Source organism: Giraffa tippelskirchi, chromosome 7, assembly GCF_054371585.1.
Source record: "Giraffa tippelskirchi isolate mGirTip1 chromosome 7, T2T-mGirTip1v1.2.pri, whole genome shotgun sequence".
NCBI classification, from domain to species: domain Eukaryota; kingdom Metazoa; phylum Chordata; class Mammalia; order Artiodactyla; family Giraffidae; genus Giraffa; species Giraffa tippelskirchi.
Genome location: NC_137281.1, coordinates 59,088,274 through 59,116,160, shown reverse-complemented (window position 1 = coordinate 59,116,160; position 27,887 = coordinate 59,088,274). Strand labels below are relative to the sequence as shown.

At 42.1% G+C, this 27,887-nt stretch overlaps 1 protein-coding gene, 1 non-coding gene and 2 pseudogenes across 3 annotated transcripts in view; 1 reads left to right on the top strand and 3 right to left on the bottom strand.

Annotated features, from left to right (window-relative positions):
• IL34 (interleukin 34) overlaps positions 1 to 27,887 on the bottom strand; it is a 62,225-nt gene that overhangs the window by 20,317 nt on the left and 14,021 nt on the right. The gene's annotated exons all lie outside the window — the stretch shown is intronic.
• On the bottom strand, positions 1,902 to 2,811 carry LOC145513748 (dnaJ homolog subfamily C member 7 pseudogene; annotated as a pseudogene).
• LOC145513747 (RNA-binding protein 4B pseudogene) lies at positions 4,367 to 5,438 on the top strand (annotated as a pseudogene).
• LOC145515926 (U6 spliceosomal RNA) lies at positions 26,900 to 27,001 on the bottom strand. Its single transcript, XR_014061131.1, has one exon. It is a non-coding gene; the product is annotated as a U6 spliceosomal RNA (small nuclear RNA).

Below are 27,887 nucleotides of genomic sequence, written 5' to 3'. Positions count from 1 at the left end.
AAACCAACCATGCTGGCACCCTAATCTTGGACTCCAACCCCCAGAACTGTGAGAAAATTAATTTCTGTTATTTAAGCCACCCAGTCTATGGTATTTTATTATGGCAGTCTGAGTAGGCTAAGACAGTACTTCAAATCATTTTTTAAAAAATAAGGGTAAAACATTTTATTCTCTTAAATTTTTAATAAATTTAAACAGTAAAACAAAAATTCACATGCAGTCTCCCTGATTACTCTCTGCCTCCCTTCTCAGACAGTAAAGCATCTGCCTACAATGCAGGAGACCTGGGTTTGATCCCTGGGTCGGGAATATCCCTTGGAGAAGGAAATGGCAACCCACTCCAGTATTCTTGCCTGGGAAATCCCACGGACAGAGGAGCCTGGTAGGCTACAGTCCATGGGGTCACAAAGAGTAGGACCCGACTCTTTGAAAGTGAGAGACTTCACTTTTCCCTCCCCTACCTGCAGTGTTTAGTCTGGCTCCCCTTCTGTCACCCTTCTCACACAGGCACAGCGTATCCAACTAAGAAAACAAAACTAGGCTAAGTACATGGAGACATGATGAAGGAAGGAGATGACCTGCGTCCACATTCAAGGTAAAACTGGGAAAGCCTGCATTTTCTGGGTCCCAAACAGTTTCATTAGTCAAACTGAAAAAAAAAAGAATCCCTGGAGCAGAAGTTTCAAAACTCCCAGGACCACCAAAGAATGCCTTGAGCTCCCAAACTCCGAATTTATACCTCCCCACCCTCTTTAGATAACCATGTTTGTTTTCTATGTTTGTGAGTCTGTTTCTGTTTTGTAAATAAGTTCATTCATATCATATTTTAGATTCCACATATATGTGATATCATATGGTATTTGTCTTTCACTTTGTGGTTTACTTGACTTAGTATGATAATCTTTAGGTCCATCCAGTTGCTGAAGATAGCATTACTTCATTTTTATGGCTGAGTAGTATTCCATTATAGATCATTTTATATATAATTCCATTGTATACATACATACATACATACATACATATATATATATATATATAAAACAAAAATTCACAAGCAATCTCCCTGTTCACTCTATGTCTTCCTCCCCTACCTGCAGTCTTTAGTCTATATGTGATATAAATATATATCTTCTTTATCCATTCATCTGTCAATGGATATTTAGGTTGCTTTCACGCTTTGGCCATTGTAAACAGTGCTGCTATGAACATTGTGGTGATGTACCTTTTTGAATTAGAGTTTTCTCTGGGTATATGCCCAGGAGTGGGATTGCTGGATCATATGACAGTTCTACTTTTAGGTTTTTTTTCTTCTTAAAAATTCTATTTATTTATTTATGACTGTGCTGGATCTTCATTGCTGCAAGTAGGCTTTCTCTAGTTGTGGCGAGTGGTGGCTACTCTGCAGGCGCAGTGCACGGAGGCTTCTCCTGTTGTGGAACATGGGTTCTGGGCTCACAGGCTCAGTAGTTGTAGCTCAGACTCCAGCTCATACGCATGGTTGTGGTGCACGGGGCTAGCTGCTCTGCAGTGTGTGGGCTCTCCCAGGCCAGGGAGCAAACCTGTGTCCCTTGCATGGGCAGGTGGGTTCTCAACCACTGCACCACCAAGGGGTCCCCATGTTTAGTTTTACATTCTCACCAACTGCGTAGGGGGGTTCCCTTTTTTCTACACTCTTTTCAACATCTGTTATTCATAGACTTTTTAATGATGACTATTCTGACTGGTGTCAAGTGATACCTCATTGCAGTTTTGATCTACATTTCTCTAATAATTAGTGATGTTAAGCATCTTTACATATGTCCATTGTCCATCTCTATGTCTTATTTGGAGAAATGTCTATTTAGGTCTTTTGCCCACTTTTTGATTGGGTTTTTTGGGGTTTTTTTTTTTAGCTGTATGAACTATTTGTATGTTTTTGGACATTTGTATGCTTTGAACGTTTGTATGTTATGTTTGTATATTTTTGGGTCTATCCTCAGAGTTTCTCTGCACAGTTCATATGCTAGCTTGTATTTTCCTTCTTTAAATGTTGTGTTCCCATCATCTTTTTTGTGTGCTCTTTGGCATTTCTACAAACAATGCAGGTCTCCTCATGGTCAGGAGCCATCCTGAGAGGCTGTACAAAAAACCAAACCATCTCCTCAATACAACCTTCGTAATAAAGGCAAAGACCTCATACATACAGAACGGCTGCAAAGGTGGGATCCATTTGCAAAACGTTACTGGTCACATACTGGGCTTCTGGATAACCACTCAGACTGCTAAATATTCTTTGATGATTCTGAAGCAGTGGCAGGCAGGGGCAAATTCTAGGGCACAGTCCATACAGGAAACAAACTTCCAAAAATCCCGATTCTCAAAATCAGTTCCTGCTGTTTTCTCATATTCTGTGACTGCATTAGCATTCCTGAACTTCTATTGTGCCTGAGCATGTTCGTAGTCAAGTTCCAGTGCTCTCAGGAAACCGCAAGGTGCCACCAAGGCATTCCCTAGAGATAGGTGGTATTTGCCCTCTCATAGAAGTCCCTGGGCAGAACTGTCATACAACCTCACTCACTGCTGTGCATCTCCAAGAGCTTTCTGGAACCCTTTGATCATCGTCTAGATGACTGCCCAACCCCCATAACAGCTAGTATTTTTAAGGAAACATATCTATGTATAATAGCTATAAGCATCACTGTAATCTTTCTTGACATAGTATGCACCTCCTTGTTTCTTGAAAGAGTCTACGTCGCTCTTAGTTTCTTCATGGTTGAGCAGTTCTGGCTCATTCGCTGCTCTTACCACATTGCACTCAGTAGTGGTCACCATCTTACCACCGGGACCAGTAACTTCTTTCCTTTTTATTGTCATATAATATTCCAAATGTATTGATATACCACATCTTCTTTATCCATTCATCAGTTGATGGACATTTAGGTTGTTTTCATTTTTTTTTACTTCTATGAGTTATACTGCTATGAATACTTGTGTACAAGTTTTGGTGTTGGTGTATGTTTTCAGTTCTCCTGGGTATATTTGTAGGAATGTAGTTGCTGAGTCATACGGCTACTCATGGTTAACTTTCTGAGGAAATGTCAGTCAGCTTTCCAAACAGCTATACCATTTTATATTCCCACCAGCAATGTATGAGGGTTTTGATTTCTCTGTATCCTCACTAACACTTGTTAATATCACTTTCCTGATAATGTCCCCTGAGGCATAAAACTTTTTAAATTTGAGGAAGCCCAATTTACCTTTTTTTTTTGGTTGCTTGTGCTTTTGGTGTCATATCTAAGAAACAAGTGTCTATCTAACCCAAGGACACAAAGATATACATGCTTTATCCTAAGACTTTTATAGTTTTAGCTCTTGCATCTAGGTCTTTGACCCATTTGGAATTGATTTTTGTATATGGTGTGAGGCAAGAGCCCAACTTCACTCTTTTGCATATTGCTATCCAGCAGTCCCGGCACTAGTTTTTAAAAGATGATCCTTTCCCCACTGAATAGTCTTAGCACCGTTCCTATATTTCAGTTGACCATAAATACATGGGTAGATATGGATTTATTTCTGGACTCTCAATTCTAGCCCACTGACCTATCATGTCTACCTTTTTCCTTTGGTCATGCCACACAGCTTGTGGTATCTTAGTTCTCTGACCTAGGACTGAACCTGACTCCAGCAGTGAAAGAATCAAGTCCTAACCCTTGGAGAGCCAGAGAATTCCCTATATTTATATCTTTATGCCAAAACCACTCTGTCTTGATTTCTGTAAATTTATGGTATGTTTTGAACACTTTCAAGACATTTTAATCTATAATAATTTATTTTTCCCTTTCTGTTTTTATTGAAGAAACTGAGTCACTTGTCCTGTAGACTTCCCACATTCTGGATTTGGATAATTGCACCCTGGTAATGTCATTTAACATATTTATCTCTGTAATTATAATATTTAGATCAGGAAGCTTCACTGAGCTCAGGCATAATTTTCATAGGAGGTGTTGCATTATATCAGGAGACACAGAAGCTCTGTTTGTCCCCCTTTAAAGAGCGAATGTCAAGTTCTTTCTCCATGATCCATCATTATAAAGTTTTCCATCAATGTTTTACCTTTCATCACATACTCAGGATGACAGCCTTGATCCACTGTTTTCTTAGGTGGCGACTTTCTGTCTTCTCTTCTACATATATTACTGTGATCCTTTTATAAAGTAGAACATTCCTTCCTCATCTATTTTCTTAAGATTTGGTCTGGGTAGAAAAAGCAGGATAAAAGCTTGACTCTTGACCCAGTGGCGCCAAAGCATGAGTGACGATCGTCATTATGCAGAGTTCTCTCTGATGCGGGAGCCACCGATATTGCCACCAGGAGGCTCTTGTCAGGATGATGAAACTGTTCATTGGAAACCTGCCCTGGGAGGCCACAGAGCAGGAGATCCGCTCACTCTTCGAGCAGTGTTGGAAGGTGCTGGAATGTGACAGCATTAAGAACTATGGCTTTGCACATGCAGAGGACAAGACAGTGGCTGAGGATGCCATACACAACCGGTACCACTGCTGGCTATGTGCGGGTGAACATTAAGGTGAAAACCAGCAAGGATAAGAGCAAAGCTTCAACCAAGTTGCATGTAGGCAACATCAGTCCTACTTGTACCAACCAATAGCTTCAAGCCAAGTTTGAGGAGAATGGTTCAGTCATCAAATACGATGACATTGTGAAAGATTATGCCTTTGTACACAGGGAGTGGGCAGAGGATGCAGTGGAGGCTGACAGGGGCCTTGATAGTTTCCAGGCAAAAGAATGCATGTGCAGTTGTCCACCAGCTGCTCTGAACTGCCCCTGGGATGGGAGACTGGAGTGGGTGCTGTCAGTGTGGGAAAGAGGGGCACTGGTCAAAAGAGTGCCCAATAGATCATATGGGTCGTGTGGCAGACTTTACCAAGCAATTATAATGAACAGTATGGAGCGGTGCACACACCTTACACCACAGGCTACGGGGAATCCATTTATTACAACGATGCTATCCTGCAGAGCACTTGACTACTGTAAGCATTCCTGTGTTCACTTTCATGAGGCAGTAGTGGCAGCAGCAGCGTCTGCACATGACTACGCAGAGCAGACCATGTCCCATCGGCCTCAAGTCCAGAACACAGCTGTGACCCGCCGCCTCAGCTCCACTTCTGTTGATCTAGACAAACACCTGTTGCCAAATTCAGGCACTGCTGCCGCCGTTGCCACCACTTCCTCCTGTAATGGAGGGGACAGGAGCCCCCTGCGTCCTGCAGCAGGGCTGTGCTCCCCACAGGTGGAGAGGGCTATGGTTATGGGCTAGAGAGTGAGCTGTCTCAGGCTTTAGCAGAGGCATGCAATTCTCTGTGACATGGCCCAGTACGAACCGGAGCAGCATGCGGACTGAGCTGGGTACTCAGCCTTTGAAAAACTGGAGGTAGGATAACTGCAGATCCTCACGCTGTGGTCACACAGGAGAACTTGCTCCATATGGTCCCCCTTGCCGACATGTTTCCACTGCTTCATGTCTCAGTAAACAGAGGAGTTTGTGACCAACCATGTTTTCTCTCTTTTTTTAAAAGCTTTTTTTGTTGTTGTTATTTATTTTGGCTGCCCTGGGTCTTCGTCGCCGTGTGGGTTTTCTCTAATTGTGGCGAGTAGGGGCTCTTCTTCGTTGTGGTGTGCGGGCTTCTCATTGTGGTGGCTTCTCTTGTTGTGGAGTACGGGCTCTGGAGTGCAGACTTCAACAGTAGTGACTTGTGGGCTCCAGAGCACAGACTCAGGAGCTGTGGGTCAGGGGCTTTGCTGCTCCGTGGTGGCACGTGGAATCTTCCCAGACCAGAGAAAGAACCTGGGTCCCCTGCATTGGCAGGCGGATTCTTAACCACTGGACCACCAGGGAATTCTCTTTGTTTTCTTTTTAATTCTTCTAAGTTGACTTTTTTCTTTCCTCCTGATACAGTCTCTGTAGCCTTTCACTCTGACCCTTATATTCTCAGCCTTTGAGCAGCCCCAGGTAAGGATTTTGCTGGCATCCCTTTTCCCCCATACAGTAGAGTCCCTCGTATCTTGCTTTCCTTAGCAATTGAACCCTTCTCCCTGTCTACCTGCAACATCTCCTTTCCCTTTAAAATGACATGTAGAGGTAAGCAACCTTTTACTCTTCTATGTTAGCTCTGGACTCTAACATTGAAGCTAATCCTCTGAAATTGCTAGGACCATTGGGGTTTTGGTTGTTGTTGTTGTTTTTATGTGACCTGTGATCGTGGCATAACATTAGCTGAAATTCAGCCTTGTCTTACTCCACTTTTTTAAAAAAAATATTTTGACAAATAAATGTTTCTAACACTTAAAAAAAAGCATGATTCTTTTTCTTTATTTACCAGCTTTCAGAATGAGTTGTTGCCTAACATCTTCTAAAGGTAATTGATGATTTTTCAGTTATCACCTTGAGTTCTTGAATTTTTAAATATTTGTATTTCAATCCATTAAAGTCAGGTTCAGTCAGTCAGTTCAGTCGCTCAGTCATGTACAATTCTTTGCAACCCCATGGACTGCAGCAGGCCAGGCTTCCCTGTCCATCACCAACTCTTGGAGCTTACTCAAACTCATGTCCATCAAGTCAGTGATGCCATCCAACCATCTCATCCTCTGTCATCCTCTTCTCCTCCCACCTTCAATCTTTCCCAGCCTCAGGGTCTTTTCCAATGAGTCAGTTCTTCACATCAAGTGGCCAAAATATTGGAGTTTCTGCTTCAGCATCATTACTTCCAATGAATATTCAGGACTGATTTCTTTTAGGAGTGACTGGTTGGATCTCCCTGCAGTCCAAGGGACTCTCAAGAGTCTTCTCCAACACCACAATTCAAAAGTCTTCGGCACTCAGCTTTCTTTAGAGTCCAACTCTCACATCCATATATGACTACTGGAAAAACCATAGCTTTGACTAGATGGACCTTTGTTGGCAAAGTAATGTCTCTGCTTTTTAGTATGCTGTCTAGGTTGGTGATAGCTTTCCTTCCAAGGAGTAAGCGTCTTTTAATTTCATGGCTGCAGTCACCATCTGCAGTGATTTTGGAGCCCCAAAAAATAAAGTCTCTCATTGTTTCCATTGTTTCCCCATCTATTTGCCATGAAGTGATGGGACCAGATGCCATGATCTTAGTTTTCTGAATGTTGAGTTTTAAGCCAGTTTTTTCACTCTCTTCTTTCACTTTCATTAAGAGGCCCTTTAGTTCTTCTTCACTTTCTGCCATAAGGGTGGTGTCATCTGCATATCTGAGGTTATTGATATTTCTCCCAGCAATCTTGATTCCAGCTTGTGCTTCATCCAGCCCAGCTTTTCTCATGATGTACCCTGCATATAAGTTCAATAAGCAGGGTGACAATATATAGCCTTGACGTACTCCTTTTCCTATTTGGAACCAGTCTGTTGTTCCACATCCAGTTCTAACTGTTGCTTCTTGACCTGCATACACATTTTTCCAGAGGCAGGTCAGGTGGTCTGGTATTCCCATCTCTTGAAGAATTTTCCACAGTTTGTTGTGATCTACACAGTCAAAGGCTTTGGCATAGTCAGTGAAGCAGAAGTAGATGTTTTTCTGGAACTCTCTTGTTTTTTTGATGATCCAATGGATGTTGGCAATTTGATCTCTGGTTCCTCTGCCTTTACTAAATCCAGCTTGAACATCTACAAGTTCATGGTTCACGTACTGTTGAAGCCTGGCTTGGAGAATTTTGGGCATTACTTTGCTAGCGTGTGAGATGAGTGCAATTGTATGGTAGTTTGAGCATTCTTTGGCATTGCCTTTCTTTGGGATTGGGGTGAAAACTGACCTTTTCCAGTCCTGTGGCCGCTGCTGAGTTTTCCAAATTTGCTGGCATATTGAGTGCAACACTTTCACAGCATCATCTTTCAGGATTTGAAATAGCTCAACTGCAATTCCATCACCTCCAGTAGCTTTGTTCTTAGGGATGCTTCCTATGGCCCACTTGACTTCACATTCCAGGATTCTGGCTCTAGGTGAGTGATCATACCATGGTGATTATCTGGGTCGTGAAGATCTTCTGTGTATTCTTACCACCTCTAGAACAAAGTCAGGTTCACTGAGATATAACTGATATACACTAAATTTCACCCTCTTTGATGAGTTTCAACAATTACTCACACCAATACCTTATTCAAGATATAGAACATTTCTATCATCCAAAAAAAGTCCCTTGTATCCTTTAGCAGTCAATCCTCTTCCCTACCCTACACATCTGGCAATCATTTAATATCTGTTCCTGAAGTTGTATTTTTTCCAGAATATTATATAAATGGAATCATATAGTACGTTGCTATTTCTGTCCTGTCTTCTTTCACTTAGCTAACAGGTTGGGGATCCTTCCATGTTGCTAAGTCTATCAGTAGTCTCTTCCTTTTACTACTGAGTAGTTTTCCATTGTTCCAGGTGTTTGCAAGTATAAGGCTGTATTGTACATTTGCATACAGGTCTTTCTGTGGAAACATGTTTTTATTTTTCTTAGGTAAATACCTAGGCGTGAGTGGCTGGGTGATAGCTGAACATTTAAACAATAAGAAATTGCCAACCTATTTTCCAAAGTGGGTGGTTGTTATTCTTTTTCACATTCAAATTATTTCATCATTTGGCGAGTGGGAGCTCCTTGCAGTGGGTCCTGTCCTATCCACATGACTCCAGGAGTCTTCAGTAGCTTCCCGCTTTCAGCCATGATGGGGGTTACCTGGCTTATTGTGTACATTTTCTGCCTCAGACTAGATAGAAATCAGCTACTTTTCCATGGAATTCTTTTAGTGGGAATGGTACTTAGAAACCACAGTCTGAACACTACAGTGCTCCTTACTACTGGGTTTCAATGTTTATGGGCCTTTTCAGGTAGGTATACCTAGGAAATTCATATTTTTTAGAAACAGAAAAATATGCATTATTTTGTAGACAAATCACTAGAATCATAAGGCTTTTAAATTCTTTCAATTATTTTTTGCATCTCTTTTGTGCTGAAAATCTTATTTCTTAATGACATTCAAGACAATTATTTTCTTTGTCCTTTCATATATTATTACTACTGTTTCAACATAGTAACACTGATGTTTTAACAATAAAGCAAGTCTGTGGAGCTTAAGATTTCTTTGTGGTTCTTTCTTAGATTATATTCTCAATATAATGGGAATGTACAGTCAAAAGGTCAAGCATTTCTGTTTCTTATTTTTAAAGATTTTTTTAAATTTTGTATTTTAATTATATGAAATATATCATTTCAAAGGAAAAACTAAATGATAAAAGTCATATTCAGAAAGTTCTATCTTTCTCCCCCCTTATTTCTCCCTCCCTGATAAAACAATTTCATTAGTTTTTGGTTTATCCTTACATTGGTTACATTTTAAAAAAACAAACATATTTTTCATATTTCCTCTCTTTGCCTACAAAGGTGGCATTTTACCCATATTCCTTTGCACCCTGCATTTTTTTTAATTTATTTATTTTTAATTGAAAGATAATTGCCTTTCAATATTGTGTTGGTTTCTGCCATACCTCAACATGAAGCAGCCATAGGTATTCATATGTCCCCTCTCGCATCTTGCTTTTTAAAAACTATCTTAAAATAAAATATAGAAGTAACAGAAAACAAATGTATAGTTTAATGAAATATCATAAGATAATAAAATCTTATATCTACCATGAAATCAAGGAATAGAACCTAGTAGGCCATTCCAGAAGGCCCTCCATGAGTCTCATCTCAATTACCAAAAAACAACCACCACCCTGACTATTACAGAAACACTTGTCGGGTTTCTTTCTGGTTTGTTCAACCAAATGTGCTTCCCTAGACAGTAAAGGTTTTAGCTTTGCCCATTTTTAAAATTCATATATCTTTTAATCCTCTTTTAACCCACAGGATTTCTCCTCCATTCCATTCTTCCCTTTACAATTCATCTGTTTAAGAAGCCAGGATAGGGACTTCCCTGGTGGTCCACTGGGTAAGACACCAAGCTGCTACTGCAGGGGACCTGGGTTCAATTCCTAGTCAGGGAATTCGATCCCACATGCGGCACAGTCAAAAAAAAAAAAAAAAAGAACCCAGGGTACATGTCCAAGAGTGCCCCCAGTCTAGCTTTGCTGGTTGTGTATTCATGGTGCAATTCAACACGTTCCTCTGTCCTGTGTTTTTGCACATTGGGGATTGGATCAGACAAAGTTTAAATCCTTTGCCACAACTACAGGTGGTGCCAGGTCCACTCTTCTCTGATGTTGGTAGCTACTGATGTTTAATGTCTAGACTCATTAATTCATCAAGGGTTGCTAAGTGTGATATTCTCACTCACATTGCCATCTGATCAAGCCTTTTCCCATGAGGCAAGCAGAGTCAGTAGCAGATTGGCAGCTTTGCCAAGATGTCTGATATGACATATGATATGTCACAGTATGATCTACTGTGCTTTCTTCCCACATCTGACCTCTCTATAAAATCAGAAAGTCTCCAGCCTTGTGTGATTTGTTTTCAAATACCAGCTTCTCAGAAAAGGACTGGCTGGCAATCAAACACGCACAGCCTTTACCCTTGTGATCCAAAGCCGCCTGAATGATTTTATCAACTGAGACTCACTCCTGGGTCCACAGACCAAATGCTTGGAGCAGGCGGTACACTTCTGATAGGTGCTGCATGTATACGATCTGTGTCAGCACATCTGGGAAGCTTGGCACCTACGCCAGATCCCTAGGGCATCTCTCAAGCTGGAGTATTGTCTCAGGTGAAGCAAAACATGAAAACCTGCCTGCCGACAGAAGCCCTGAAACAGGAAGATGCATGACTCTGCATTTCCTTAGAAGGAGGTATCAACCACAGCACTCTTTGGGTCATATCTACATATTTGAGATACGGTTCTCTATACGCATTCAACTTTTTACTTAAACCAATTTGTAAAGAAAACTCCACAATACTTAACATTGAGAGAAAAACAGTTCTCACTCACCAAAATGAGAAGCTAACACCTAGGAAAGTAAAATAACATAAGTTCAAGTGAGAAAGCATTGCCTGCTGAGCTAGGGAAGTGCTCTCTTTTTTGGAAAGGGAGTATTAGCAAGGATTTTTGTTTGTTTGTTTTTGGCCGTGAGGCTTGTGAGATCTCAGTTTCCCAGCCGCAGGTATTAAACCTGGGCTCTAAGCAATGAAAGCACAGAGCCCTAACCACTGGACCCCCAGGGAGTCCCCTAGCCAGGGCTATAGAGGTGTTTGAAGCACAACAGCACCAGGATGAGTCTTTCTCCCAGAGCAGTCCTTCTCAGCCTGGAGCGGACATTTGGCAATGTCTAGAGATAACTCTGGTTGTCACAAGTGGGAGTGGGGGCACTGTCGGCACCTAGTAATGGGCCAAGGCCAGGATGCTGTAAACATTCTACCACGCACAAGGCAGCTGCCCCACAACAAAGAATTTTTCAGCCCCCATATGTCAATAGTTCTGAGACTGAGAAATCCTGTCCTAGAGAAGAAAAGTTGAAAAAGAACTGAAAAGAAATGTCCTCACTCTGAAATTCAATGTTATTTAATGTAGGATACAACTACCCTGTTATACCATCCTACATTAACTAATGGCACACAACCCACACTTAGAGAAAGCTATCTAAATGACGCAAAGCCTTGGAACCAAAGCACTAGCGCTAAAAGAACACTGCTGTCAGAAAAGGGAGAGAAGTCCGCAGACCCAGCCGCTGGGTCACGCTGCACTGCATGCTGCTCTCACAGTCAACATTTATTAAGAACCTAGTATGTGCTGGCACTGTGCTAGGAACTAGTAAGTTGTGATTCCAGTAAGATGGATGCAGGCCAGTGGGGAAGGCAAACAGGTAAATAAATGAGTAGAAAACAGTATCATTGAAAAGTGTGTTCAGCTAAAGGGAAGATGAAAAACCACCAACTGGTAGGGGGCTGCGGTGAGGTGTTGGATGGGGGGGTGCCAGAGAAGGCGATGATTTCGGTTCTTAAGCCTACCAAGGAGCTCCCTCTGGTTAGAAGCAGAGCTAATTCAAAAGCAATGCATGGCTTCTGGCTTCTGGTAGAATGGATTAAGATTTGTAAATATACTCTAAAGTAATTTTAAAGGAAAAAAAAAAAAAAGGCAGCACACTTGGAATATCCACTGCATTGCTGTTTACACTTCAAGAAAGAGAACTGGAAACAACCTAAATGCCAAACAACAGGAAAGCACTTAGCATAATCTGAGAACTAATTGGTGTTTATTGAGTCCTGAATATGTGCCAATGGGTTTCCATCCTGTGTAGCAAAATGATTATACCTTTTTCTCCTTGTAGCAACTGTGAGAATTAATCTTCCCATTCCCTGAGAAAAGCCAGACTCAGAGAAGACATGAAAAGGAAGTCTTCAACCAATGCTGTAGAAACTACCGGAAATTCTTATTTAAAAATATGTATTTATTTATTTGGCTGTGTCAGGTCTTCATTGCAGCATACAAACTCAGTTGGGGCATATGGGATCTAGTTTCCCGCCCAGGGATTGAACTCAGGCCCCCAGCATTGGGAACAGAGAGTCTTGGCCACTGGACCACCAAGGAAGTCCCAGAAATCCTTATTTTTTTAAAAAAAATTAAGCATAACCCTAAAAAAAAATTAAGCATAACTCTTACCTCACACTATGCATACAATAACTTGAAATGGATCATAGATGTAATTATAAAACCTAAAACTAAATAAATTCTAGGAAAAAATATTTGTGACTTTGAATTGGGCAAAATTTTCTTATATTTGACTCAAAAGCACAAACCATTAAAAAAAATGGTGTTGTGGGTGAGGAATAACAGAAATAAGTTAGAATAATGCTGCTATCAGAGTATTTGTTTTTATAGTTATCATCTACTATGGCAAGTGATATGGATCTCCCATTTGTAGTAGTAATACAATGTTTCCCTTTTATCCAGGTTTCCAAAATGTGAATGACCCTAAGGAAAAATATGTGCAGGTAAGATATGGACTCTGAAGCTAGAACCTTGTGTTCAAATTCTGGCTCCACCTTGCCTTGGGCACTGTGAGCACTCTCGTCTTCCCTCAGACTCCTCATCTGTAGAACAGCCTTGAGACAAAACTCTGACCTCAAAGGGTTATGGGAGTATTTACCAAGTTTCCATATACAGAAAACTTAGAATGTGGGATGGTGTGCAGGAGCTCAGTATTTACTATAATAATTATTATTCACTATTATAAAAGGCAGCAAAGACATGTCTTGGAAAACTGAAGCTTTTTCTTTTATTCTTGAATTATTCCCTTTATTGCTATTGCTTTAGCACCATCAATAGAGATCTGTGAGGAAAATACTTGATTGTGAAATAAAGAAAGAAATCCAGTGTGGAACTAGTCACATGGGACCCCTGAACATTCCGAACAGCTCCTAAAAGCTGCTGATGTCCTTCTGAAGGACTCCAACCTCTGACCTTCAAACTGTGACCTCCAATGAGCAAGGAGACTCAAGAGTGGAAGAACAGAGTGTGGAGGGCTCATACTTCTGCTATTCTCAGAAGAAAGTGACCATTGACAAAGGGACTCCAGCAGATCTTTGTGCCCAAAAGCTTCCTTGGAGCAACACGACAAAAAAGAAAACAAAAGGAGTGAAGCAGATCAGTAGCTGGAGGGCCTTGAGCTCTACAGCTCACGGATGGAAACTTGTGCAGAGGTCTACCCTCTCTACGCACCAAAGAAAATACTGCCAAGAAAGTAACCAAGATCATGAGAATATAGAGCAACTGGAGCTCTGACACACTACCGTTGGGCACCTACAACCATTCTGGAAGACTGTCTGGCAATTCTAATAAAATGAGCTAAATACCTGCTTTATGAAGCAGCAATTCTACTCCTAGTATCAACCTAGAAAAATCAAGACCCATGCGCTCAAAAACAACAAAAAAAGAATATGCATTGCTACTATATTCGTATCATGAATTCTACGCACTCCCAGAAGTTGAAAACAATTCAAATGTTCATCAACAGAAGAATGGATATACAAATCTGGTATAATCACACAGTGGAAGACTGCTCAGCAGAAAAAGGAACAAACTACCATGCAACAACATGGATGACCCTCAAAAACACTGCCAGTAAAAGATGACAGACACCAAAGAGCACACGCTACATAATTCCATTTATTTGAATACAAGAATAATCTACAGCTACAGAGTCAGGACAGAAAGGGGCATGAGCAAATTCATAGTGATGGAAATATCCTGGTTCTTGACTGGGGTGGTGGTCACCTGGGTATACCCAATTGTCAAAAACCATCGGCACTGGGAGGAAGTGTCCCCCCAAAATTCATGTCCACCCGAATCTTAGAATGTGATCCTATTTGGAAATAGGGTCTTTGCAGCTGTAATTAGTTCAATTAGAGGAGGCCATACCAGGTTACAGAAGGCCCTCATCCAAGGACTGATGTCCTTATAAGAAGAGAAAAGAGAGACACCCAAGGAGCATACACGTGATGATTGAGACAGAGATCAAAAAAAATAGGTCCACAAGCCATGGTGGCTGCAAGCAACCACCAGGAGCCAGGAAGAGGCAGTGAAAGGTCAAAGAAATCATGGCCTGTGGACACCTTGATTTTGGATTTCTAGCCTCTAGACCTGTGAGAGAACGCACTTCTTTTCTTTTAAAGCCACCAAATTTGTGGTACTTTGTTACAGTAGCCCTAGGAAACTAATAGACCATCAAACAATGTTTAAAGTCTATGCCTTTTAAGTAATTCTACTACAGCTTTAAAAATTGCAAATAACTCATTGGAAACAGCAAGTTGATGATGAGGGTTCCAACCTGGCTTCTATTTCACCATATTAGACAGAATACCTGAAGGAGAGCCAGACCCTGCTCTTCAGAATCCACATTTGAGAGAAGCCAGGCACTGCCCAAGGGGTCCCTCCCTCCCAATGGCTCTCCCTTTTACTATGAACCACTATCGGCATCTATTTCCTCTGCCCACAGCAAAATGCCTCTTTCACTCTCTCAAACACAAATATTTGGGTACTATAGGCAGTACCCGGAGAAGGCAATGGCACCCCACTCCAGTGTTCTTGTCTGGAGAATCCCAGGGACGGTGGAGCCTGGTGGGCTGCCGTCTATGGGGTCGCACAGAGTGGGACATGACTGAAGCGACTTAGCGGCATAGGCAGTACCGGAGAAGGCAATGGCAGCTCACTCCAGTACTCTTTCCTGGATAACCCCAGGGATGGGGGAGCCTGGTGGGCTGCAGTCCATGGGGTGGCACAGAGTCGGACATGACTGAAGCGACTTAGCAGTAGCGGCAGCAGCAGCATAGGCAGTACTACCCAGGAGAGCCACCGTGCAGATGCCCCAATCAAAAATGAACCAACCCACTTCTCAGGGAGCGCCAAGCCTCAGAATTAAAGGCTGCAGAAGAGCCTGGTTAGGGGCCAAGAGCCTTAACCCAACTTTTTAGTAACTCACAGATTTATTATCTGAAATACCAACGTTTAAGAATCTTTGATTCCTTTGCTTTCTGTAGCCCACTTAGAAAATGGGACTTTTTATTTCATTATTTTGCTTCATCTTAGAAGACCCTGACCCTGAGAACTTTTCACTTGTCTAAGGACACCTGCAGATATCTGCATGAGGATTGGGGTCAGCAAAGGCCAGGAAGATCACTGAATGCAAAGACCACCTGGTCCAATCCTCACTGGATGCTCTCATACCCATTCCGGCTCCGCCATGTTTATGGCTGCGGAATTTGCCAGGCATGAACTCACTGATTTCACACAACAAGGCTAGAGATAGAATCACTATTATCTTTATTTTTTGTTTGAGGAAAATGAGGACCAGAGGGGTGATGTAACTTGCCTGAGGTCACACAGCAGTACACAGAGGAAGGATCTGAGCCCAGACAAATTGGCCTGGAAATCTTAACCACTGGGCTGCAAGTGGATGCCTCTTCTTTGGATTGGGCACTGCATTCCCCAGTGACTGAGAACCCAAAGGTTTGTTATAGATCCAGAGCTCCTTCAACTTTTTTCCCCTTCTTGAGAACCATTAGAGCAGTGAGTCCCAAGGTCCACTGGGACATCCTCTAAAGCACTATATAAACAAAACTGAGTGGAACAGGATTAAGGTTGTTTAATTTTGTTTTGGGGTTTTGGAATGTTTTATTTTGAGATGAAAGCTAACCAAACAACTATAGAGCTAAACTGAAAAAGACTAAGATCAGAATTAAGTATTTTTTCCCAACTTGATGAAAAACCACAGTTGCTTTTTTTTTTTTTTTACTTTTGGTGGCATTATGCAGCTTGCACAACCCTAGTTCCACGACCAGGATCAAACCCGTGCACATGGTAGTGAAAGCACGGAGACCTAACCCCTGGACCACTAGGGAATTCCCAAAACCCCAATTTCTATAGTCCATTATACCAGGAAGGAATTTGGAGCTGGGTTTCCTAAAAGAGAATCAAACAAAGGGCTCCTTACTTTGCAGGCAGATTCTTTACTGTCTGAGCCACCAGGGAAGCCCTTAGGAAAGGACACTTCAGCCCGTATGCACCACATGTCCTGACTCTGTACATGTCCAGAGACCCTCTCCAGAGGAGTCCACAGTAGTTGCTGACTCAAAGAAGATTCTCCAGTAGGGTGGCATGCACGTTAAAAGACCAAAAGGAGCGAATTTCCTGGAAGTCCAGTGGTTAGGACTCGACACTTTCACTGCTGTGGCCCAGGGCGATCCCAACCAGGGACTGAATCTGGGCCATGGCTGTCAAAGCCCAGAATCCTAACTACTAATCCACCAAGGAGCTCTCAGAAACTTAACATAATGATAGACCCCAGGAAATCCATAAATGTTGAATAAGCATTTAACAAAAAACACATCATCCTGATAAAAAATCCTTAAGTAGGATTCAGTGGATAATTCCTTAATATGATAAAACATATAAATCTCAGTTATAAGCCAGCATTCTGTTTGACTAGAAAACAACGGACACATTCCAACTAAGGAGAGAAACACTACCTGTGTGCACTATCACTGTACAGGGGCACCAGCCGCTGCAGCCAGACAAGCCAAGGAGATGAGAGGGAAGCAACTGGGTGAAGGGATACAATGGACGGCACAGCGACTATGATTAACAACACTGCACTGTTTACTTGAAAGTTGCTCAAAGAATAAATCTTTAAGAGTTCTTGTTAGAGGAAAAATTATAACTATTTGTGATGATATTAACTAAACTTATTGTGATAATCACTTCATAGATGTACATATATCAGATCATTATGTTTGTATCCTAAAATGAATACAATGTTATATGTCAATTATACCTCAATAAAAAACTAAAAAAGAACTGGATGAGAGGAGGTAAAATTATAATAAAGTTATTTATAGATGAAATAATTATAAGCCTAAAATGGCTACAAGAATCAACTAAGAAACTACGACAAACAACAGCCAGTTAGAAAAGACTCCACAAAAAATATGTATCTAGGAATAAACCAATCAAAAAACGTTCAAGATATGTACTGAAAAACTGTAAACAATACTAAAGGACACAGGAGATTTAAACAAATGGAAAGCTACACCATGTTCCTGGATAAGAACATTCAACATCATCAATACGTCCATTCTCTAAAGTTAATGTATACATTTAAAAGAATCCCAATATATTTTATGAAACAAAATATTTAAATGGCCAACAAACTCATATTTTAAAGTGCTTAACATGACTGAGCAACTGAGCACACATGCAACCTCACTGTTATTTCAGAAGTAACATTAAATCCACACTAAATCACCGCCAGAGTGAGTAAAACCCAAACGAACAACACAGTCAAGCGTTACAGGAACTCGAAATAACTGGAATTCTCAGACATTACTGGAAGGAGGGTAAATGGTTGCATATCTATTTGGAAAACTGTTTGGCAGTATTTTCTGAAGTTGAACACGTGAATATCCCAGGCACAAGTTCTCATAAGCAAATACCCAACAGAATTGTATATATATACACACACATACATGCATAGACACCAAAAGCCATATGTTACAATATTCAAGGCAGCATTATTCATGATAGCCAAAAACTGGGAAACAACTTAAATGTTCATCAGCAGGAGAACAGATTTAAAAAAAACTCACAAATTGAGCAAAAGAAGCCAAATACAAAAGAATCCATTTATATAAAGTTTTTTTTAAAAAACCGATCAAAACCAATCCATGACAAAAGAAATGAGAATGATAACTACTTTTTATAAGAGGGTGAGGCAGTAACTGCTTGGAGGCCAGAGCAGGGCTTCTCCATGCTGGTACTGCTCCAGCTTGGTTCACTTTACTATGATAATTCATCAAGCCACATACTTAAAATTGCTCCCCTTTTCTGTATGTGTGTTATACTTCAGTTTTTATTAAAGCAAATCCAGTAAAAACACCAACACATGGGAATGTAATTATATAACAGATTTTAAAGTTCAAATAGAAAAATGAATAAGAACAGCCTGAAAGAGATCTAAAAATAAGGGGAGCAGCCCTTCAATATACTAAAAGATATTTTTAAATATTATAAACCATGGCAAGCAAAATAGTGTGAACATGAATGAACATGAATAGCCAGAGAAACCAATGGAAAAGAGTAGCAAGTTCTGAAATAGACTTACTTATATATGAGAAAATAAGCTTATGATAAACAGTTTATGATTAAAGTAGCTTCTCAATTCAGCAGAAAAGATAGCCATATGAAAAAAAAAGTTGATTTATACCTCATAGCATACATCAAAATAAATTCCAAATGGATCAAAATTTGAATGTAAAATCATAGAAGAAAATAAAGAACATGTTATCTTGAAGTGGGAAAGACCTTTGTACCTATGATTCAACATTGAGAAGCCATAAAAGAAATGACTGATAAATCTGACTGCAAAAAATGAAAATATGTGTAAACAGAACCAACAAGCCATCAATGAAAGAGAAACAGTAAATTGCACACAACTTTTATCAAAGGCAAAAAGCCATCTTTCCCTAATAGATAATCAGTTCCTAGAAATAAAGAAAAAGGCAACAATCCAATTTTTAAAACAAGAAAAGAGTATTAATAGTCACAGAAAAAGAAATAGAAATGGCCTGTCAACATATTCTAGGTTAATGAAGACTCAAATGAGTCACTGCTTTTCACCTATCAGATTGGTAAAAATCCAGTGATGTGACAACTTAACGAGCTGGCGAAGATGTGAGAAAACAGTAGCTTCTCATCCAAAGCTGGTCGAGATGCAAACTGGCATCAACTTAAGGAGGGCAAGTTGGCGGTATCTCTTGGAACTACAGACATCTAGCAATCTCATTTCTGGGAATTTATCCTGCATACAGAATAAGCACTGGCAAAATGCCACATATACAGCAGTGTCTGTGACAGCAGAATGGAAACAACTGCTATCACACAACAGAACTGCATAATATATTCAGTGAAACAAGCACAGCTCAGAACAGTATCGTGTATTCTATTTTGTGAACTGTGTAGGCAGAGGTGACAAAGCATTATATAGATATAGATATGGATGCCATTTCACAGCTAATATATTCTCTATATAACACACTTATATGTATTTATGTACGTTTGTATTTGCATAAAGAGATCCTGTATTAGAATAATACACACAAAAGCATCCAAGAACAGCAGCTCAGAACCTCTTCAAGATGGTGCATCTTTAAGAAAAGATGCTTGGTAACCCATTTGATGGATTTTTTGTCAGGATGATACAGTGAACTGGGAAAATGCATATACTGCAAGTCCAGAGATTTGGGGGGTCATGAGGGTAGCCTTATATCAGGAGATTCCAAAGCTTTGTAGAGGATCAGCATTAATTCAGTTAAATCCAATAAACTGAAAACAGTTCTCTAGGGGAGGAGGGTACTGGCTGGCTATGGAACAAGAGTGACAGAAAAACTTTGACTATAGTCCTTTATTATATGATGTTTAAACCATGTGAATGCATTAATATTCAAAACAAGAAACAAGAAAAGAAGAGCTACAGTTCACGAGCTCCGAAAACTTGATCAAGACCCACAAAATCTTTTCTAGCTCATGTTCCAAGAGCCTCTATCTGGTGGCAGGGGTGGGGGCTGTGGGAGGCAGGTTCAAGAGGGAGGGGATATATGTATTATATACAGCTGATTCACTTTGTTTTACAGCAGAAACTAACACAACATTGTAAAGCAACTATACTCCAATAAAAAATCAGCCTCTGTCATTTATCAACAGGTAATGTTAAATATTCACGAGGAGTTTTATTACCGTGTAATAGCTAACTCACATTGCCAGAAACATCTTGTGTCAATAATACTATCCAAAAACATTGTGAGATAGAAAGATCTTGGGCAAGTCACTTACCTCCCTCAAACTTAAGTTTTCTCTTTGGCAAAGCAAAGCTAAAGCCACCCCAGAAATGCCATGGAGTACTGATATGTGAGTGTTTCCAGAACCACAAAGTGGCATCGAACAAGCCCTGTATGTACAACAGCTACGGAGAGGGCATGGCAGCCCACTCCAGGGTTCTTGCCTGGAGAACCCCATGGACAGAGGAGCCTGGTGACTGCAGTCCATGGGGTCGCAAAGCGTCACATGACTGAAGCAACTTAGCACACACACATACGACAGCCAAACCTCTGCTAGAATCAATGTGACTTGAGGGAGGGCGCTTATCAAAGGTCAGTGTGCCTAAGAATCACCTGGAGATGCTGTTAAAACACAGGCTCCTAGGCCCCACCCTGAGATGTCATTCAGTAGGTCTGGGGCCCATGAACTGGCATTTCTAACAAGCTCGGGTGATGCTGATATGCTAGTTTAAGGACCACATTTGAGTGGTCTGTTCCAGAGCAGGGCTCCTCAAACTGAGATGTGTATACAAATGACCTGGGAACCTTCTTAAAATACAGGTTTAGGACTCAGCATTTCTTTTTTTTCTTTTTTGGCCATACCGTGTGGATTGCAGGATTGTAGTTTCCCAACCAGAAATTCTCCCATACTAGTGAAAGCACGGAGCCTTAACCACTGAACAACCAGGAAATTCCCAGGGCTCTGCATTTCTTTTTTTTTTTTTTTTGGTGGGGTGGGGGGGTCATGCCAAGAAGCTTACAGGATCTTACTTTCCCAGCCAGGGGTTGAATCCAGGCCCTTGCTAGTGAAAGCGCAGAGTCCTAACCGCTGGACTGGCAGGGAATTCCCAGGACTCTGCATTTCTAACAAGCTCCCAGGTGTTGTAAATGCTTCTGGTCTGCAGACTACACTTTGAGGACCAAGATTGTGGACTTTCCAGCTCCACTTGCTTAGACAAGGAAACTGTGTATGGGAAAAAGTAAATGACTTGCCCAAGGCCACTTGGACAAAAGGTGAAACTCTGCCAGGGGGGCTGCCATTCCTCAGGAGTGCCTTACCTGCCATCCCCAGACCTAAATCACAAGCCTGCCTCGGCCAGAAATTGACACCAGCCCTTTAGAAAATGGTTTAGAAATTTACTACATCATACACAGCCCTCCACGCTTCTGAGAAATCAATCACTTGCCAGGGAGCTTAGCTCAAATACAGCTGCTACCTTGGCTCTGCACCACATTCACCAGCAGGCCCCACCCCTACCCCTGATGCCTTCCTGGGCCTGGCTCTGCCAATCACCTATTGTGTGTTTGAGTAAATCACACAGTTCTAAAGACTTTCAGAGCTGGAAGGTTCCAATCCCAGAACCTCAATTTCTAGTCCAAAAAAACACATGGTCCCTGGTGGCTTAAGTTTGGTTTCCCCAGAAGGAGAACCTGAGACGGGGGTTCAGTTTTACATGAGTTTTTGAGGGAAAGCTTTCCAGAGAAACCTTTAGGTGAAGGAGCAAGGGGAGAGGATAGGGAAGGACACGTCTTGGAGGCCTAGAGCATTTTTAAATAACATCAGAGTCCTCCTAGCCTAGGGCAAGAAGGCTGGGCTTCCATACCCCTTGCCAGGGGCTATGACCCCATCAAGTAACTCTGGCAAGGTGGCTTAGAGAAGAGCACGAGGTCTACTGTCCATGGCAGTTGAGGAGCAGAAATAACAGTGGCTAAAGGCAACCTGGTGGGCACCAATACTCTCAGTTCTGAGAGACTCTCAAATATTTTTCCAAACAAGAGACCCTCGAAATCACAAAAGACAAAAGATAAGAAAAGAATACAAGCATTTTTTTCATTTTCAGAAGAATCCTGGAATCTGTACTTAGAGTAAGTCCTCACAGCTCCCCCAACCCTAACTCCCCCACACATTGCAAGGTGACCCCTCCCCTAGCTCCACCCACTGTCCAAGCACTGACCGTCTGTTACTCATCAGACTGACTCCTCCTTAAGGACTTTGTTCCCTCTGCCCAGAATGCCCCACCCCAGAATTTTGCCCAGCTGACTCCTTCTTGTGAACTGAAACATCACAGGTACAGAGAAGCCTTCTCTGACCAGCCCAGGTCATTCCCTGTCACACTCTCTGTGGCAGTTCTGCAGGGTACTGGTCTCTGCCATCATTTTAACTGTGTTCACATGGGTGTTATCTTGTAATCATAAGAATGAGCCTTGTTCTGACCTCATCACTGTGTCCCCAGAGCCTAATGCACCCAGAAGACGGTAACATCTGATGAACAACATCTGCTTGCATAGGGCATTTGGGTCAGATGCTGAAATGCCAACAGAGAAGGTGAACTAGGTCAGCTAAACACTCAGCCCAAGAAGCTGGAGGAAAAACCCAGCCCAAGGCCAAGATGGGGAAGGAGAGAATCCACCAAGAGTTTCCTTGGCTACTCGATTTCTTTCTCCTCTCCCAGTTCCCTCAACGTGGGACCAGAGTTAGCACCAGCCCTGGGGAGATCCTTCACCTTCTAGACAGGCATAAACCTCCCAAAATGACCAAGGGAATCTGGATTCCAATTCTAGCTCTGAGCCTCCCCCTTCCTGCTGGTACCTGGGTGGGGCACAAGGATCATGCCAGTCTGGCAGGGATGCTGAGAGCACTGCTCCATGGCACAGAATCACTCAAGTGCACAACACTGCACACTTAAACCAGGCCAGGGTACACTCCTGTCCCTGGCTGCCTCTGTGGCTCCTCCAGCTCCAGGACAGTCTCCATCGCAGCCACCCCAGCTCTGGGCACCTGAGACACCTACATGTTACCCAACATTTGCCACGTGCCAGGAACTGCGCCAGGTGCTCGCTCATCTATATGCCTGATGACACTGAATTGTCATCAGTACCCATATCTCATAAAATTGTTATCTCCATTTTCTAAGCGAGGAGATTTAGGCTGAGAGAGTCGGCCACTGGTGGCAGGATACAGCTGGTAAGTGAGGGGCACTAGCTTGGAACATCGTCCATTGGCCACTTTTATCTGAGTTATTTAAGTGGTCTGTCACCATGGGCTCCCTGAAGAGAGCAGCCCTGGGAGGAAGTACCATTACCTTCATTTCACGGAGAAGGGAACTGCCAAGGAGCTCGAGGCCTGCTAGGTCATTTCCACGGCCCTCGGGAACGCAGACTGGCCTCCTGGGCCTGCTCCGCGCTCGCCCAGCCACCACCGGCTCCGTTTTAGAGGCTGAGAGTTCCCGGAGAGGCAAGTGCAGCGCGAGATCTGGCAGAGAGGCTGTGAGCGGGGACCGCCTCAAGCTGCGAGCACGCACACACACCCCGTGGGGAGCTGCCGATGGCGCTGTGCCCCTGACTGGGCCCTGGCTCTCCTGGGGCGCCAGCTGCAGGCAGCTATGTCTGACGTTCAGGTTCTCCCCGCCCTTGCCCTTTGCCCCCTCCCTCCCTCTCCCCATGACTGGGCACAGAACCTGGTCTCCTTGAGGGACAAGGCCCCTGATTCTCCGGAGGCACCTGAATTCCCATGCCCTATTCTAATCTCACAGGCAGTACCAGGAATGAAGGGTTGGTTTCACATTTGAAAATCAAGCATTGTGAATTACCCCCCACCACCATTAGCAAACTAACAAAGAAAAACCGACAAAATCCAGCATCCCACTCCCATTGAATCTCTCAGCAAACTATAAAGAGAAGGGAATTTTCTCAAGCTGCAAAAGGGCATCTACGACAAACTTATATGACGAACAACTGAATGCTCTCTCCCTAAAACTGGGAACAAGATGAGCTAATAAAAGAGCTCAGCAAGGTTGCAGGACACAAGTGAAGTGAAGTGAAACTCGCTCAGTCGTGTCCGACTCTTTGCGACCCCATGGATATTCAGCCCATGGAATTCTCCAGGCCAGAATACTGGAGTGGGTAGCCGTTCCCTCCTCCAGGGGATCTTCCCAACCCAGGGATCAAACCCAGGTCTCCGGCATTGTAGATGGATTCTTTACCAGCTGAGCCACCAGGGAAGCCTGCAAGACACAAGATCTACATACAAGAATCCACTGAATTTCTATTTACGAGCACCAAAAGCTAGAAACAATCTCAACGTTCATTAGCAGGTGAACGGATAAACAATTATGGTAGATCATACAATGGAATACTACTCAGCTATAAGAAGAAGGAACTACTGAGGCACCCAACAGCATGAATGAATGAATCTCAAAATAATTATGGTGAAAGAAACCAAACCACCCAGAAGAAAGAGTATGAACTGTGTCACTCCATGTACTTAAAACTCAAGAAAATCCAAACTAATCTGTTGCTGCTGCTGTTGCTGCTAAGTCGCTTCAGTCGTGTCCGACTCTGTGCGACCCCATAGACGGCAGCCCATCAGGCTCCCTCATCCCTGGGATTCTCCAGGCAACAGTACTGGAGTGGGGTGCCATTGCCTTCTCCGCCAAACTAATCTACAGGGACGGAAAGCAGACAGTAGTTTTGCGGGGAGAGAGGAATTTCAAAGGGCACAATGAAATTTAGGTGGTGACTGATATAGACATTATTTGGCTTACTGCATGCATAATAAAGAAGTAGGGAAAACCATTACGCTGTTTAGTGAAAGTGTTAGTTGCTGACTCTTTGTAACCCCATGGACTGTAGCCTGTCGGTTTCCTTTGTCCATGTAATTCTCCAGTCAAGAATACTGGAGTAGGTTGCCATTCCCTTCACTAGCAAATCTTTCTGACCCAGGGATCGAACACGGTCTCCTGCATTGCAGATGAATTCTTTACTGTCTGAGCCACCAGGGAAGCCGTATGTCATTCAGGTATGACCTAAATCAAATCCCTTATGGTTATACAGCAGAGGTGACAAATAGATTCAAGGGATTAGATCTGGTAGACAGAGTGCCTGAAGAACTATGGACGGAGGTTTGTAAGATTGTACAGGAGGCAGTGACCAAAACCATCTTAAAGAAAAAGAAATGCAAGAAGGCAAAACGGTTGTCTGAGGAGGCTTTACAAACAGCTGAGGAAAGAAGAGAAGTGAAAAGCAAGGAAGAAAGGGAAAGATATACTCAACTGAATGCAGAATTCCAGAGAATACCAAGGAGAGATAAGAAGGCCATCTTAGATGAAGAGTGCAAAGAAATAGAGAAAAACAATAGAATGCAAAGGACTAGAGATCTTTTTAAGAAAACTGGAGATATCAGGGAACATTTCATGCAAGGATAGGCATGATAAAGGACAGAAACAGTAAGGACCTAACAGAAGCAGAAGAGATTAAGAAGAGGTGGCAAGAATACACAGAAGAGCTCCACAAAAGTAGTCTTAATGACCTGGATAGCTAGGATGGTGTGGTCACTCACTTAGAGCTAGACATCCTGGAATGTGAAGTCAAGTGGGCCTTAGGAAGCATCACTACAAACAAAGCTAGTGGAGGTGATGGAATTCCAGTTGAGCTATTTCAAATCCTAAAAGATGATGCTGTTAAAGTGCTGCACTCAACATGCCAGCAAATTTGGAAAACTCAGCAGTGGCTACAGGACTGGAAAAGGTCAGTTTTCACACCAATACCAAAGAAGGGCAATGCCATGTTCAAACTTACCATACAGTTGCACTCATTTCACATGCTAGTAAGGTTATGCTCAAAATCCTTCAAGCTAGGGCTTCAGCAGTACATGAACCAAGAACTTCCAGATGTACAAGCTGGGTTTAGAAAAGGCAGAGGAACCAGAGATCAAATTGCCAACATTTGTTGGATCACAGAGAAAGTAAGGGGATTCCAGAAAAACATCTACTTCTGCTTCATTGACTATGCTAAAGCCTTTGACTGTGTGGATCACAACAAACTGTGGAAACTTCTGAAAGAGATGAGAATATACCAGACCACCCTACCTGTCTCCTGAGAAACCTGTATGCTGCTCAAGAAGCAACAGTTAGACCCAGACATGGAACAACTGACTGTTCAAAATTAGGAAAGGAGTACGTCAAGGCTATATATCGTCACCCTGCTTATTTAACTTATATGCAGAGTACATCATGCAAAACGCCGGGCTAGACGAATCATAAGCTGGAATCAAGACTGCCAGGAGAGACATCAACAACCTCAGATATGCAAAAATCCTCAGATATGCAGAAACCTCTACTGGCAGAAAGTGAAGAGGAACTAAAGAGCCTCTTGATGAGGGTGAGAAAGGAGAGTGAAAAAGCTGGCTTAAAACTCAGCATTCAAAAAACTAAGATCATGGCATCCAGTCCCATCAATTCGGGGCAAATTGAATGGGAAAAAGTGGAAACAGTGACAGATTTTATTTTCTTGGGCTCCAAAATCACTGTGGACAGTGACTGCAGCCATGAAATTAAAGGACACTTGTTCTTTGGAAGGAAAGCTATGACAAACCTAGAAAGCATATTAAAAAGCATAGATATCACTTTGTTGACAAAGGTCTGTAGAGTCAAAGCTATTGTTTTTCCAGTAGTCATGTACAGATGTGAGAGTTGGACCATAAACAAGGCTGAGCACCGAGGAATTGATGTTTTTGAATTGTGCTGAAGAAGACTTTTTTTTTTTAATATGGATCACTTCATGAATTTGCATATCATCCTTGCACAGGGGCCATGCTAATCTCCGCATTGTTCCAATTTTAGTATATGTGCTGCTGAAGAAGACTCTTGAGATTCCCTTGGACTGCAAGGAGATGAAACCAGTCACTCCTAAAGGAAATCAACCCTGTATATTCATTGGAAGGACTGATGCTTCCAATGAATCATAAGCTCCAATACTTTGGCCACCTGATGCAAAAAGCCAACTCACTGGAAAAGATCCTAATGCTGGGAAAGACTGAAGGCAAAAAGGGAAGAGGGAGGCAGAGAATGAGATGGTTAGATACCATCACTGACTCAATGAACATGAATTTGAGCAAACTCCAGGAGACAGTGAAGGACAGGGGGGCCTGGCGTGCTGCAGTCCATGGGGTTGCAAAGAGTTGGACACAGCTTAGTGACCAAACAAAGTGCATAATAAATTTGGCAAGTTGTGCACTTCTGTACAGTTTATTGCATGTCAATTTTACCACAATAAACCCATTCTTTAAAAATTGTGTATATATTGAGGGACCTAGAACAGGCAAAATCTAGAGCTAGAAAGTATAATAGAGGTTACCAGGGGATGAAGAGAGGGAAAAAGGAAGAGTTGTTTAATGTGTACAGAGTTTCTGTTTGAGATAATGAAAAAGCTCTGGAAATAGTGATAATGGTTATGCAACATTGTAAATGTGCTTAATATCAATGACTTGCATCCTTAAAAAGTTTAAAATGGTAGTTTTTAGAGATGCTCTGGCAGTCCAGTAGTTAAGATTTTGACTTCCAATTTGGGATTGGGAGGGGGGGATACTAAAATCCTACCTGCCAAAAACCAGAACATAAACAACAGAGGCAACACTGTGACAAATTCAATAAAGACTTTAAAAATGATCCACATAAAAACAACTCTTTTAAAAAAGTGTAAATTTTATGTTGTGTATGTGTGTCTGTGTATTAGTCGCTCAGTCATGTCT